Source organism: Macaca nemestrina, chromosome 11 (assembly GCF_043159975.1).
Source record: "Macaca nemestrina isolate mMacNem1 chromosome 11, mMacNem.hap1, whole genome shotgun sequence".
Classification (NCBI taxonomy): domain Eukaryota; kingdom Metazoa; phylum Chordata; class Mammalia; order Primates; family Cercopithecidae; genus Macaca; species Macaca nemestrina.
In genome coordinates this window covers 140,164,051-140,178,746 of record NC_092135.1, presented here as the reverse complement: position 1 = coordinate 140,178,746, position 14,696 = coordinate 140,164,051, and the positions used below count along the sequence as shown (strand labels likewise).

Sequence of the window (14,696 nt, the reverse complement as noted above, 5' to 3'; positions counted from 1 at the left end):
GCTCTGGCGTCTCTCTCTGCTGTGGGGAGCCCGTGGCGGCTCTGGCGGCTCTCAGCTGTGGAAGCCCATCGCGGCTCTGGCGTCTCTCTCTGCTGTGGGAGCCCATCGCGGCTCTGGCGTCTCAGCTGTGGGAAGCCCATCGCGGCTCTGGCGTCTCTGCTGCGGACACCCCATTGCGGGGCTGCGCTGCTGCCTGTTCTGCCCTCCTCTGCTTTCTGGCCGCGATTCCATTGAATGCGATGACTAAAAAGGTGGGATTTGCATCCGCTGTTTTACTAGTTGTTTTCTCTATGGCTTGTATCTGTTTTGTTTCCTTTTTTTTTTTTTTTTTTTTTTTTGAGACGGAGTCCCACTCTATGGCCCAGGCTGGAGCGCAGGGGCGCGATCTCTTTTCACTGCAAGCTCTACCTCCTGGGTTCAGCCATTCTCCTGCCTCAGCCTCCCCAGTGGCTGGGACTACAGGCGCCGCCACCATGCCAGGCTAGTTTTTTTGTATTTTTTAGTAGAGACGGGGTTTCAGCGTGTTAGCCAGGATGGTCTCGATCTCCTGACCTCATGATCCGCCCGTCTCGGCCTCCCAAAGTGCTGGGATACAGGCTTGAGCCACCGCGCCCGGCCTGTTTTGTTTCTTTACTCTTCTTTTACTGCCTACTTTTATGTTAAATAGATATTTCATTTATACAATTTTAATATTTTGATATATCTTTTACTCCTTTTTAAGTTATTTGCTTAGTGGTTATTCTAGAGATGTAATATAAATCTTATCTTAAAGCAAACTACTGCAAATTAATACCAAATTAATCTCCATAGTATGCAATAATGTTATTAAACAAAATTGGTTAACAACTTTGGACCAGTCATTGTGTAGTGTCCTGCTCTCGGCCCAGCAGAATAGACCAAGCCAGAATGGAGTCCCTTGTGCTAAGGCCCACATCACCAAACCAACGTTGGAAATGGGCAGTTTTCAAAAAATTGCAGGCCATTGAAATCAACCTGAGTCCACCTAACACAGAAGCCCTCTATTTTTTAACCCTTGAAAGTAGCCTTGAAAAACCCACCCGCCTTCTGTGTTTCATTCCTACTCTCCGGAGGCCCCTTTCATCTGCAGATCCCCTCAGTTCACGGGACACCCCCACTCAGTTCACATGACACCCCCACTCAGTTCACGGGACACTCCTGCTCAGTTCACATGACACCCCCGCTCAGTTCACATGACACCCCCACTCAGTTCACGGGATACCCCTGCTCGGTTCACGGGACACCATCGCTCAGTTCATGGGACACCCCCACTCAGTTCACAGGACACCCCCACTCAATTCATGGGACACCATCGCTCAGTTCATAGGACACCCCCACTCAGTTCACGGGACACCCCCGCTCAGTTCACTGTGCCCATCCTGCTTCCAGGGCCAGGTGTTTCCAAGTCTAGAATCACAAATAGAAGCCAATTCAATCTTTAAACTGATTTGTTGTAATTTTGTCTCTGACACCAAAGCAGCCTGGGGACTTGTCCACAAGGCTGGGCGATGGTACGCTGGACCGAGGGCCCCTGTGGGGTCTGTGTGGAGTTGACACTGGGTGTGGAGACTTCAGATGACTGTCTACCTGATTTTGCATATTCACGGGGCACAAAAAAGGTTGCAGCTATTTCTGACACCAAGCCAGTCCTGGGTTAGCGACCCCTTGACATGGAGTGTGTGTCAGGAAAGAAGATTCCCGAGGGAAGCCCAGCTCCTGAGAGGGATGAGCTCAGGTTTCCACAGCTGGGCTGGGGGAGCCACAGGTGACCCCGCACTCCCCAGTGCCGCATCTTGGGGGAAGGTCCAGGCTTGCTGAATCCCCACTCCCCTTCCCTGATGGCTGAGGAGGCTCAAAGTGAAGCCCCAGGCTGATGTCTATGGAGACCCCTCCCCCACTCCTGGCAACTCTGAGGGGCCCCTGCTTCTAGGAGCAACAAGGTCGCCAGATGAGCAAGACTTCAGTGAGTGTGTCTGATGAGCACATTCATTCGGCCTGGTTGCCTTCTTTCCAGATGTTTGTTTCGGATTCCCCAGAATTGCAGGTTCATCAGCCCTTGCCTTGTGAAGGACGTCTGTAATTGTTATAGCGTCATGTGAAATGCATTCTGGGATATGCAAGCTGAGAGCAAACGCGGGCAGCTCTGAACCTGCGTGCTCACCCCAGTTCCCCGTGTGCCCGCCCCAGTTCTACTAGCGGAGGCTCTCTTTGTCTTAAAATCCCATAGAATGGCATCAAATTACTGGATATAGAAACTATTTCAAAGCAATGCTTCCCACAAAATCAGATCTTCTTGTATGAAGCAATGTTTCATATAAGATGTGTGTGCCTTTTAGATACAGTTTTCTTTCCTTGATGAATGTTGGTCTTTAAAATTAATGATGAGTAAAGAAATTTGCATAAAATCACTCTCTCCATCAGGAGGCAAGCTCAGTGTTTCGATGACATTTATGGGAAAGGAAAGCCAAGGAATCGGGTGGAATTTGATCAGAGGAGGCACTGGGGTTAGGAGGGCATTGCAGACCAAAATGCCCCACGTCAGGATATGAAAGGAGCCAGAACCGTAAATTTGGGAAAGGTGATGAATATCTTTAATTTGTGTGAGTAGCTTGGGTTTCTCAGATGTCGGTATCGGGGAGGGAGGAGACCTCTTTTAGGGGAGCTTTAAGGAAGTCTGATTAAACAGTCTCCCGAGAAGCTCTGTGGGAGGGCAAAACCGATTATGCTATGATAGATTGCCTTCATCCAAAGCAATCAAACCTCCATAAGTGTCAGCAAAGTGTGTCTAATTTGGCAAATGAAATTCTGACTATAGAGTGTATGTTTCTAAATGTGAACTATGTCAATTCAAGGACTGCTGTATTCACTGTGTTTTCTTCTCTGATGCAGACCTGCATTTAGTTCATGGGTAACAGCCACTGCCTGCTCCATCCTCAGGTAACAGCCGCACCTGCTGCATCCTTAGGTAACAGCCACACCTGCTCCATCCCCAGGTAACAGCCACACCTGCTCCATCCCCAGGTAATAGCCGCACCTGCTCCATCCTCAGGTAATAGCCACACCTGCTCCATCCCCAGGTAATAGCCGCACCTGCTCCATCCCCAGGTAACAGCCGCACCTGCTCCATCCCCAGGTAACAGCCGCACCTGCTCCATCCTGAGGTAACAGTCGCACCTGCTTCATCCCCGGGTAACAGCTGCACCTGCTCCATCCTCAGGTAATAGCCGCACCTGCTCCATCCCCGGGTAACAGCCACACCTGCTCCATCCCGAGGTGACAGCCGCACCTGCTTCATCCCGGGGTAACAGCCGCACCTGCTCCATCCCCGGGTAACAGCCGCACCTGCTCCATCCCCGGGTAACAGCCGCACCTGCTCCATCCCCGGGTAACAGCCGCACCTGCTCCATCCCCGGGTAACAGCCACACCTGCTCCATCCTGGGTTTCTTTCTCCATGGCTCCTCATTTGGTTTTCTGTTATTTTTCTCCTTTTCTATTTTTGTTGCTCTGTTGCCTACCAGGAGGTTTGAACTTCCATCTGGGCCTCCTTGCCTTCCTATCAAGTGGCTCTGTGCTCCAAATACCACACCAGAGATTTCAGTTCTCTCACAAAAAAATTAGCATTTACTTTCTATGGGGCACACAGTGATAGCTTCTTGGCTAATTTCTTAGAGTCACACATGTGTGTATTTCTTTTTTTTTTTTTTTTTTTTTTTTTTTTTTTTGAGACAGAGTCTCGCTCTGTGGCCCAGGCTGGAGCGCAGTGGCCGGATCTCGGCTCACTGCAAGCTCCGCCTACCGGGTTCACACCATCCTCCTGCCTCAGCCTCCCGAGTAGCTGGGACTACAGGCGCCCGCCACCACGCCCGGCTAATTTTTTTGTATTTTTTAGTAGAGACGGGTTTTCACTGTGTTAGCCAGGATGGTCTCCATCTCCTGACCTCGTGATCCGCCCGTCTCAGCCTCCCAAAGTGCTGGGATTACAGGCTTAAGCCACCGCGCCTGGCCACATGTGTGTATTTCTAACTCTATGATCAAAAGCCCATCAATCATCTTCCAGGCTGGAATTGGAATTGGAAACCCCACTGAGTCTGTGGCAGTGAACCCAGGTTTCCCCAGTGGCTGAGCAGCCACAACTGGCCCTCGCCAGAGGGAGTTTGTATCAGTCGGTTTTCATGCTGCTGAGAAAGACACACCTGAGACTGGACAATTTACAAAACAAAGAGGCTTATTGGACTTACAGTTCGACATGACTGAGGAGGCCTCACAATCCTGGCGGAAGGTGAAAGACACATTTCACATGGAAGCAGACAAGAGAAGATAGCTTGTGCAGGGAAACTCTGCCTTATAAAGCCATCAGATCTCATGAGACCATCATGAGAACAGCACAGGAAAGACCTACCCATGTGATTCAATCACCTCCCACTGGGTCCCTCCCACAACACGTGGGAATTGTGGGAGCTGCAGTTCAAGGTGAGATTTGGGTGGGGACACGGACAAACCATGTCAGGGTTTAAATGGGACCCGGGTTTCTGCAGCAGCAGGGGTGGTAACAGCAGCTGGGGTCTGGAACGACCCTGGAACGCAGCATGGTGGGGGCCGGGGGACCTCAGGGGTGGGGTTCCTGATATGGCCGTTCTCCTAATCCCCAAATCACTCCTGGAGCTCAGTCGAGAACCCACCCTCTCATATTGTGGGTTCTCAGCCCCTTGTGTGACTCTCTGCCTAGACACCTGGAGGGGTCGCTGCCCCAGCTGCCCCACCCGACAGGATGCTGTCCCCACCAAGGTGACGCACTGTCCCAGGTGGGTTTCTTTGTCCTTTCCCTTCATCCCCGTTCTCTGCGTCCCTTGCTCACCGCTCTGGCCCTGGAGAAGGTTCTGATGTGATTTATGGGTGTCTCTACCTGGGAGGGTGGACACCTGCATGTGTGCACATCTGTTATTCTCGTTTATGTTAATCACACTCTTCTTTTAGGTGCCATTCCATTTACCATTATTTTTAAATTCTGTAGGCGTTGCTGTTTTCATCCTTCCTTTATTCCTGAGTGTCGAGTGGATGCTGCTTTGGTGACTCCAAAACTCTTTCTGTGCATGCCCTGGTGAAGGATGCAGGTAAGCTTCAGGACCCTGATGGGTTTCAGGACCCTGTCTCCACCCACAGGTGGGGACGACCACCCCGATGCAAGGTCTCTTATGAGAACAAGTGATTGGAGTGAAAAAAAATTGTATCAGATGGTTTTAAACAAGCAAGAAAGGTTTTATTCAAGACCACTGTGGTAAGGGAGAGCGCCCAACTCCCCTGCAGCACATGGCAGGAGGGCTGAGGAGCCTGAGGGGCCACCGAGCAGGTGGGAGAGCCCTGGAGGTCTCAGCAGGGGGCCGGCCCCCTTACCCTCCTCAGTGGAGTCAGGCTCCTGCCCTCCCACAGGGCCTGGGGGCTGGGCCCTTTCCTCCTCTATGCCTTGTTTTCCAAGGCAGCTCCCAGGCCTGGAGAAGGACATTTCCTGGGCTGTGGAACTAGCAAGCGGCTGGAAGAAGATTTACACCTGGAAGAGGCAGAGAGAGTTGACAATTTTACATTTTCCAAAGTCAATGCTCTGGACAGGGGAGGTTGACACCGAGTCAGGAAGAAATCTGCCTGGAGTGAGCGAAGCCTGGGGAAGGGAAGGCCGCCTCAGCCTGGGTGTGGCCGGCAGCCGACAGCCGAGCTATTGGTGCAGAGGTGTCCTGACCACGGTGCTCCAGGATCACTGCTCTAGGTCCTCCGGCAGGGTCCAGGGTTCCTGTGTCACCAGCCAGGGGCCCGACAGCTGGCTGAAGCCCTCACTTTCCTCCACATGCCTGGCTTGGCTGGGAGGCCACACCCGAGAGGCCACTGTTTGAGCCCCTCATCCATGCTGTCCTCACTGAGCAGCGGAAGCTCAGTGGCTGTGCTGGGGAGTGGGCACCACCCCAGTGACCCCCAGTGACCCTCACGATGCTCCACACATGCACAGGCATGTCTGCAGGGCTGCTGGGCCCTCCACAGGCGTATGACTGGCAGGAGCTAACACCTCCGCTCTGCCCAGGTGCACCCAGGGCAATGCTCTTCATCCTGACGACAGTGAGCCCAGCCTGCTGCTGACATGACACGAGGAAGCTTCAGTGCAGAGGCTGAAGGACCCACACCAGGGCTCCAGCAGCTCACGGTGGGTGGACAGGTCACATGCCAAGGCTCCAGCAGCTCACGGTGGGTGGACAGGTCATATGCCATGGCTCCAGCAGCTCACGGTGGGGGGACAGGTCACACGCCAGGGCCTGGATCTGGGCCTGAGCAGAGCCGCTGTGGACCAGACAGAAGCGGCCACCACAGCCAAACCAGATTCCCAGATCTCGGCCGACGCCCTTGAAATCTGGGTCAGAGCCTTTCTCACACGGTTTTCATTTTGCCCGGCAAGGATCGAGTTTCTTAGTCTACAAACGTACCAGGGCTCACTTCAAGGCCACAATCCATGAACACGGCTTTTGGGTTTTCTTTATGGGGAGTTCATAAAATCACATGCCGTCTTCTCGATCGTAATAAGACACGAACAAGCCTAGCGGACATCATGGGAGAGTTGAGGTGACCTGCTGTGCAAAGTGCTGCCTCAAGTGTGTGGATTCCCTTAGCAAGAGGCAGCAGCCGCCCAGCCCCGGGAGCCCCGGCCCAGGTTCAAAGCCCTCCATTTCTTTTCAGTGTCTTCTGGATCCGAAGGAGGGGGTCCCATGAAGTACAGACAGCCTCTGTGTCTCCATAGCAGGGAGAAGAAGCCCTCTTAATTGTCCCTTCCTGCAAATCCCCTCTCCTGATCCCAAAACTGCAACAGTGGAACCTTCTGGAAGGTGGATTTCCAAGGATTGTCCTTATCCTAAAACTGCATTCAGGAAAGACACATTGACATGACTGGGGGCAGAGATGTGTAATGCAAATGAAGGTGTCTCTTTCATGTGACCTGAAAACTGAATTATTCATTAAAGGTTATGAAATTAAATATTTTCACCAGCATCAACTATCACTTTGCCTCAGCTTTCACGCAAAACTCTCGTGAGTACCTCTTAGTAATCAATTTCTACACCTTTAGAATGTGATGAGTGTTACATGTAGTTTACAACATTCCAAACCCGACACTCAGTGAAACCACAAGGCTTCGTTAGAGGGAATATCGGTTTTTAAAAGGTATAGACTATTGGATCCATAAATAAAAGAAAAAGGAATTGCAATTAGTTGGAAATGCTGAAAAGAATGTACTGTTCATTTAGTTTTGAAAACAGCTCTATTTAACGAGTGTTCATAGCTGAAAGCACCGATAAATCGGGTGGAATCACAGGCTCTGTCCTCAGGCCCAGCCCACTGCCGGCTGCCGATTCCCGGGAGTGTTCACACCTCACTGGTAAATCACAGGTGGAATCACAGGCTCTGTCCTCGAGCCCAACCCGCTGCCGGCTGCTGGTTCCCGGGAGTGTTCACACCTCACTCCCGCAGGGGAGGGTGCCCCCTAGTGTGCACCTCACTTTGTCTTCGCCTTTCAAAACTGTGCTATGCATTCTAATAAGTCTTGTTTAAATGAAAACTTTATCAGAATAGAAAGACCACAAAACGTGTAGTCATACCTGAAATTCCAGTGCCGTTGACACTGCCGGACATTGGCTGGGCAAACTTGAGCAATTTATTTAACCTTTCTGCTCTGAATTTTTAAACTGCAAATTGACCATAATAATCCTGGTTTCATGAAGTTTCCTAGGGATGCTGAAGACAAATGAGCCCAGTGAGACCCAGATGAAAGGAAGAAAGAGAAAAAGAGAGAGAGAGAGAATGAGGGCAGGGGAGAGCGAAGGGCAGAGATGCAGCCTCATTCTCACTCCTAAACGAGCTCAGTTATTCTGTGGCCTCTCGGTAACGTGGCTGCTTTCTCCTCTGCAGTGCCCCCAAGGTGGGCTTTGCGGTCTGTGTTATTTCCACCTCGCCGAGAAATGGGCTCCTCCTCAGACCTCAGGCCCTGGGCCACTCTCCCTTTAACCAACACCATGAGATCTTTGCTCCCTCCTGGGCCCAACCAATGATGGTATTACCAAAGGCATTCATGTAAAATGCAAAGTAAAGAAGACAAGGTTGTGAGTTAAACCTTGGAGCATTCTGATTCCGAAGATCTGGAGTCCATATCATTGTAACAGACAGGACTCAGACTCAGTTTTAAATCACAGGCAAGAGTTTTGGGAACAAGACATAAGCACAGAAAATGGGCAGGAGGACGGTGGATGAAACCAATGGGCTGATCATGGTTCCAGGATGGTCTTGCCGTGGAGGTGACGGGGTGAGCGCTGCAGTGCAGGGCTGGGGGTGTCACAGAAACGGGTGCCCCAGGTACGTCGTTGTCCAGGAAGGATGAGAAACCTGAGAACAGCTGGGTGGGAGCAGAGTCCACCAGCTGCACGGGGGTGGGGAGAGGTGCCCATCAGGGCCTGAGAGCAGCAAGGCTGGGGAGGAACCCTAATCCCTCATCTGCATGAGATGTGGGGCCTGCCGGAGCCCCATAGAGCTTGGAACGGAGCTGGGGAGGAGCATTTGCCAGGCCTCCCGTCCCCTCCTGCTGCCCACTGGGATTGCTCCCGAAGGAAGAAGAACCCATCAAGTCCTTGTAAATGTGCTGGGGAGAGAACCCCTGACAGCGCCTGGTGCTCGATCCTGGGGAGCCACTGTCTATCCTCTGCCCTGTCTCGGGTGACCCTGACTCTCGGGTTGTTCTGGTACCGTGAAGTTTCTGGGCTCGGGTCCATGGCACCTGGAAAATGTCACATAAGTTAAATGGTCTTCAAAGCCCAAGACGAGATGTTCTATGCACCCCTCAGAGACCCTATGAGGCAGGAAGGACAGTGGGGCCATGAGGGTCCCCAGCTTCTCCAGCTCGACCTGTGCCTGGAAATTACTCCCTGAAATCGTGAGCAGAGCTGGATGCTGGGTCAGTTCTGTGATCTGTGGGACTCTACCCTTAATGGCTTCATTTATTTACAGGGATCTAACCTTATATTTATCTATGTAAAGAAAGAAATTGGTCATTTCTTAGATTCACCTGCGCATGAGATATCTTTTTAAGAATATTTTCCTAGCCATTAAAGAACACAAGTCGATTTTCTTTTTTCATTTCCCTATTGCTATGTTACAAAAGGTAATATTCTATACTTTTTGTATTAAAGGACTTCAAATTACTGATACTCTAGATGACTTCTCAAGTCTTTGCCATAGTCTGAATGAAGAATGTGAGCCCCAGGTTAAAAAGATCAACAATTAAATCTCAGGGTGTGTGTTCACCAGGAGGCCTAGTGTTATTTTCTTGTTGGCCGTTTGAGATTGGCTGAGAGGGAAGATCTCGTGCTGTGTTCTCAGCACAGGCACAGGTGTAAGGAAGCCTCCAGGAGGTGCAGAATTCCTCGACTGCTTAACTCAGTGATGGTTTCAAGGGTGTTTGCTCAGGTCAAGCCTCACCGAAGTGCACTCATTAAATGTGTGCAGCTCTTTGTGTGGCAATTATACCTCAAAAATACTGAAACACTTTTACACTTGAAATAATCGAAGTGACATTTCAATCTAAAAGTATACAAAGCTATTGCCTACATAGCTGATTTTTCCATGAGAGTCTCATTTACAAGAGAAACACAATTATGAAGTCAGTGTCCTTTAATTGTAAATGGTAACGGAAGAAGCATGAGGTCCTGTCACGTCAGGGCTTACTCTCCCGCGTGTTTATTCCGTGGCTAACCGTATGGTAGATCTGCAGTGATTCGGGAAGATTAATTATCTTCGACACAGAAAAGTTCAGTCCTCTGGCATGTATGAATCCTGGTGTGGTTTTTACACAACGTTCTGCGGGGATGCGTGGGGAGAAGCTTGACGACAGTATCGGGATTTGTTCATGCTTCGTTCATCCCAGAGGCCGGCAACTGCCCACGCAGTCACTGAGCCTCCAGCGCTGAGCACCGGACACTCCACCCTCCCCGAGGCACGTGTGCGGATGCAGGTGAGACGCCCAGACCAGGAGGGTGTGCGTGGGGGATCGGGCTCCAGAGAACCTGAGATGAGATTCAACCATGTGGACGGGCTGGTGGAGGTGGTGGCTCCTGGGCTGGGGAGGTGTAAAGAAGAATCCCGGTGACCCTGGCCCCGAAAAACTGCCGTGTACATTTAGTAGAAGACGGTCCATGAAAACAGACTCTCAGAAGCAAAGAGGGGCCTCGACGGGACCCCACTCCCACGTGCAGTGCCAGGTCTTACTCTCTCCACCCCCACAGGGAGCGTCCTCACCTCTCTGGTCTTCCTTCCCTTGCCTGGTTTGCAATTGTCCACTCAATTCCTGCAGCCCCAAACAGTCTTTTTGATGTGGACTATTTTGAGCTTGACATAAATGAATTAACGAGCAGTGTGTGTTTTTGTTGCTTCGTCCACTCACACACTGTCTGAGACACACTCATGTCTCCGGAGGTCCCTCACTCGCCTTGTGCTGGCTGACTCCCCTGAGGGATTTGCTGGGACGTCCTTATCCATCTGCCGTGAACGAGCATTTGGATCTCTTCCCACTCGGGTTTGTGCGAACAGTGACACCAGGTGCATCTGAAATTCGCCTTGTGCCCAGGTGCACGCGGGGCGTGTGCAGCTCCCTGACCCCTCTGCAGTGGGAGAGCAATGAGGCCCAGGGCGTAGCGGGGAGGTGTGGGTGTGGGGCCAGGCTGGGGTGAGGGAGAGGACACTGGATTCTGGGCTTTATCTGAGGGCTGAGCAGCAGGCGTCATGGCAGATCGGATCTGGTGTTGAACTGACCCGACTCTCCCAGAGAACTGATGTTCATGGTTTCTCTGAATAACATAGAAATGGATCCTTGTGGTCTTGAAACTTGAGAAAGTGACATTTGTCTTATTTGAGTTCTTTTCTCAGGAAACTGACCATCAGGCCTCCCGGGTAAGTGTGAAGGAACAGAGACTCACCAGATCACGGCATCTGGACGGTGAGACGCCAAACCCCTCACTCATCATGAGTGCCTGACCAGCCACCTGCCTCCTCCTGACCAACTCCTCTTCCTCACTCTCCCTAATTCCTGTTTTCCTTACACATAGTCACATTTCTTCCCTGCTATATAGTCAGGAAGATGCATTTGGGGCTGACGTCCCAACTCCTGGCCTGCAGACCCTGATGCATGCCTTCTTCATTGGCAGTAACCATCGTCTCAGTGACTGGCTTTCTGTGTGCTGAGCAGTAGGATCTGGAACAAACCCCTGCATTTTGGGAACAGGGAGAGCAGCCTCAGCAGGTCCCCAGCCCTGAGCGCAGACATGACCACCAGGGACCCACACCAGCCCCCAAAGGTGAGTGTGGACAAGAAGAAAAGGCTCCTGAGGACCCAGCCAGGAGAATTCCTGCAACGTCACGGAGAATCACGGCCACCCGGCCCAAGCCACCCTTGAAGGGCAGTTGCAAGATTCAGCTCATTTTTCTTCTTTCCTGGACATCTTCAAATCTCCTTCAACACAACCTTGTGTGATCCTGAGATTCCATCAAGGTGTGCACTGTTTTATTATATTGCTTTACTCTGCCAGCTATCTGGAGAAATGCAACCTCATCAGCAGAAATTATTTCCTCCCTGCCGCTTTTTAAATCTGTTATTTCCTACAGCCAGGTACTGAGCCCTTCAATTGAGGTCTAAACCCTCTGCCCTCTCCCTCCAGGGTCACCAAGCCGGTGGTTTCAGTTCCATGCTCCCAGGCAGATTGTGTCAACTCAAAGTCCAGCGCGCTTATGAAATACTTTTTGTGGTTTTTTTTCTTAATTTTAGGAGGGTTTTTTTTAATGTTTTTGTTTCATGGAGGTGACACCCTCCGTCTTTGACTTGTGGGCGCCTTCCTCCTTCAGTCTGCGTGCACTGAAGCCAGTGTTTGCTGTACAGCCTCTCAGCCGCAGCAGCCCAGTCAGGTGCAGGTGCTCAGCCATCGCCCCAGAGAGCGCCTCCATTCACCCCTCCACCCGTAGCCCCTCGAAACCACTGCCCTGCTCGCGGACATGGTAGCACTGTGTTCTCCAAGATGCCACATGGCAGCATCCTTCGGCCTGTGCCCACTGAAACTAGCTTCCTTCACCAGGCATGTGGCCTGGGAGACCTGGGGCATTTGGGGTGCATGTTTCCACTGCTGGTTGGTGCCCCCTATGCAGAAGCATCCTCGTTGGTTCACGCCTTCTCCTGCCGATGGACGTTTTGTTTTCTTTCAGTTATTGGCAATGAGCAATGAGGCCTAAACACTTGAGTGCAGAATTGTGTGTGCACGTTTAAGCTTTCTCTTGGGGGAAATTTCAGGAGTGGGGTTGCTGGATGACGTGGTAAGAATGTGCTTAACTTAATAAGAAACTCCTGGACCACGTCCAGCCCGGCGGGACCCCTTCCATTCCCACTGCCGTTTGTGAGGGTCCCAGTTCCTCTGCATCGTCACTAGAAGCTGGGTTGGTCCATGGTTTTTGTCTGTTTTTAGTCATTTTAATAGATTTGCAGAGCTACTGTTGACTGGCATTTCTCCAGCATCTCTATCATGTTGAGCCTCTTTCTCGGGCAATATGCCCTCCTTAAACCTTCTTTGATGACGCCTCCATTCAAATATTTGCCCTCTCTTTAATATTGGGGTTTTTACTTTCTTATGGTTAAGTTTTGATCGTTCTTCATATATTCTGTGTGCCAGTATGTTGTGAGATGTGTGATTCACGAATATTTTTTTCTAGACCACAGTTTGTGTTTCATTCTCTTTAGATTTTTATATTGCTTTATAGAATTATAATTTTAAATTTATGACTAAATTTAATCTGTCAGTCTTTTATGAATCATGCTTTTGGTGTCATGTCTAAGAACTTTTCACCTAACCCCAGGTCATACAAATTTTCCCCTGTGTTTTTATCTAACGGTTTTATAGCGTTATATTCTCCATTTAGGCCTGTGATAAATGTTGAGTAACATTTGTGTCAGCCATGGCCATACCTTTTTCCGTCTCTGACAGTATCTTGGGTGTTTGCAGCTCCCTGTGCCCCGGGCAGTTCCCGTCTTCTTGGTCCACCCTTCCTGTGAGTTTCAGGGCATGTCTTAGTGCAGATGCTGTCCTGGTCCATTGGGGGTCCTGTGGGCTTTTCCGTGTGGGAAAGTCGGGACTGTGATGTTGACGGGATGCTGTGAGTCAGGGGGAGGTTCTGACGGGGTTTCCGTGTAGGAGAGAGAGGTGTTTGGTTTTCCGGATGGGGCAGACTTGAGAGAGGACAAACCTGAGAAATGCCACCAAGGAGAAGCCCAGGCAGAGGAGGTCTCGGGGCTGCCCAGTCATGTGGGTGCCAAACGTGGATGTGTCAGTGGCCATGCCAGGAGGTAAACCCTCAACCAAGGGCCTCTGGGTGTCCAAGGCCAAGTCTTGTTCAAGAGGTGTGTTCAGCTGAGCCAACCATGGCAGAAATGCATATGGGAGATCCCATGGTTCCTCTATTTAAATCCCCTGCTAATCCCACCTGACTCAGAGAAGGAGCCAAGTCCTCACAGCAGCCTGCAATCCTCACCTGACTCAGCCTCCTCTCGGCTCTGATTCTCCGTACCCTTCTACTCCTCTCTGTCTCCTCTCCCACCAGAGAGGAGATCCTGCACGTTCATCCTGGTGGATTCAAACCCATCTTTGCCACACAGATAGTCACCGGAATGAATAGGTATAATTGATAAAGAGTCCTCTTGAAAAACAAAAAGGCAGGTCAGGCATGGTGGCTCATGCCCGTAATCCCAGCACTTTGGGAGGCTGAGGCAGGGGGATCACCTGAGGTCAGGAGTTTGAGATCAGCCCAGACAACGTGGTGAAACCCCATGTCTAATAAAAATACAAAAATTAGCTGGGTGTTGTGGTGTGTACCTGTAATCCCAGCTACTCGGGAGGCTGAGGCAGGAGAATCACTTGAACCCAGAAGATGGAGGTTACAGTGAGCTGAGATTGCGCCACTGCACTCCAGCCTGGGTGACAGAGTGAGACTCTGTCTCAAAAACATAATAATAGTAATAATAAAAGAAAAAGGCAAAAATTCAAACAACTTAACAGAAACTGGGCAAAAGAGCTGAACCAGCCCGCCACAGAAGAGGAAATGTGGAGGAATGGCTAATGAAAACACGAAGAGGGGCTCAGCCTAACCGGGGAAGATATCACGTGACACTCACCAGACTGGCAAAAATCCCACAACCCAAACAATGCCAGTGTTGGGGAGAATGGAGAGTAGCAGGAACACCATGCACTGCTAAGAACGGTTGTGAAATATATTTTTGTGATGCTTGTATATGAAAGGGTGTGTGCTGTGGGTTACGAGGAAAATTACATTTCTTACCTGGGATGAAATTTTAAATCTTGAAAGCTACTGACCAGAAGAAACTTGCATTGTGTACCAAAAAAAAAAAAAAAAAAAAGCCGAAGAACGTTCCCAGCAAAACACAGTCCTCAGGGCCCCAACCTGGCCAAACTCTCATCCACAGGAAGATGAAGACATTTCCCGTGCTCCACTCAGACGACGGGAGATCACGCAGCATAAAAATGAACATGTCAGTGTGGGTGGGTCTTGGGGGAGAATGGAGACGGGAGATCATGCGGTAATGAAAATGAACCATGTCAGTGTGGGT

At 50.6% G+C, this 14,696-nt stretch overlaps 1 long non-coding RNA gene across 1 annotated transcript; it reads left to right on the top strand.

Moving 5' to 3' along the window:
• Positions 1–2,446: 2,446 nt before the first annotated feature.
• On the top strand, positions 2,447–7,174 carry LOC105473744 (uncharacterized). The gene is made up of 4 exons (XR_011610237.1): positions 2,447–2,596; positions 2,908–3,235; positions 5,031–6,206; positions 6,734–7,174. It is a non-coding gene; the product is annotated as an uncharacterized lncRNA (long non-coding RNA).
• The last annotated feature ends 7,522 nt before the right edge of the window (positions 7,175–14,696 follow it).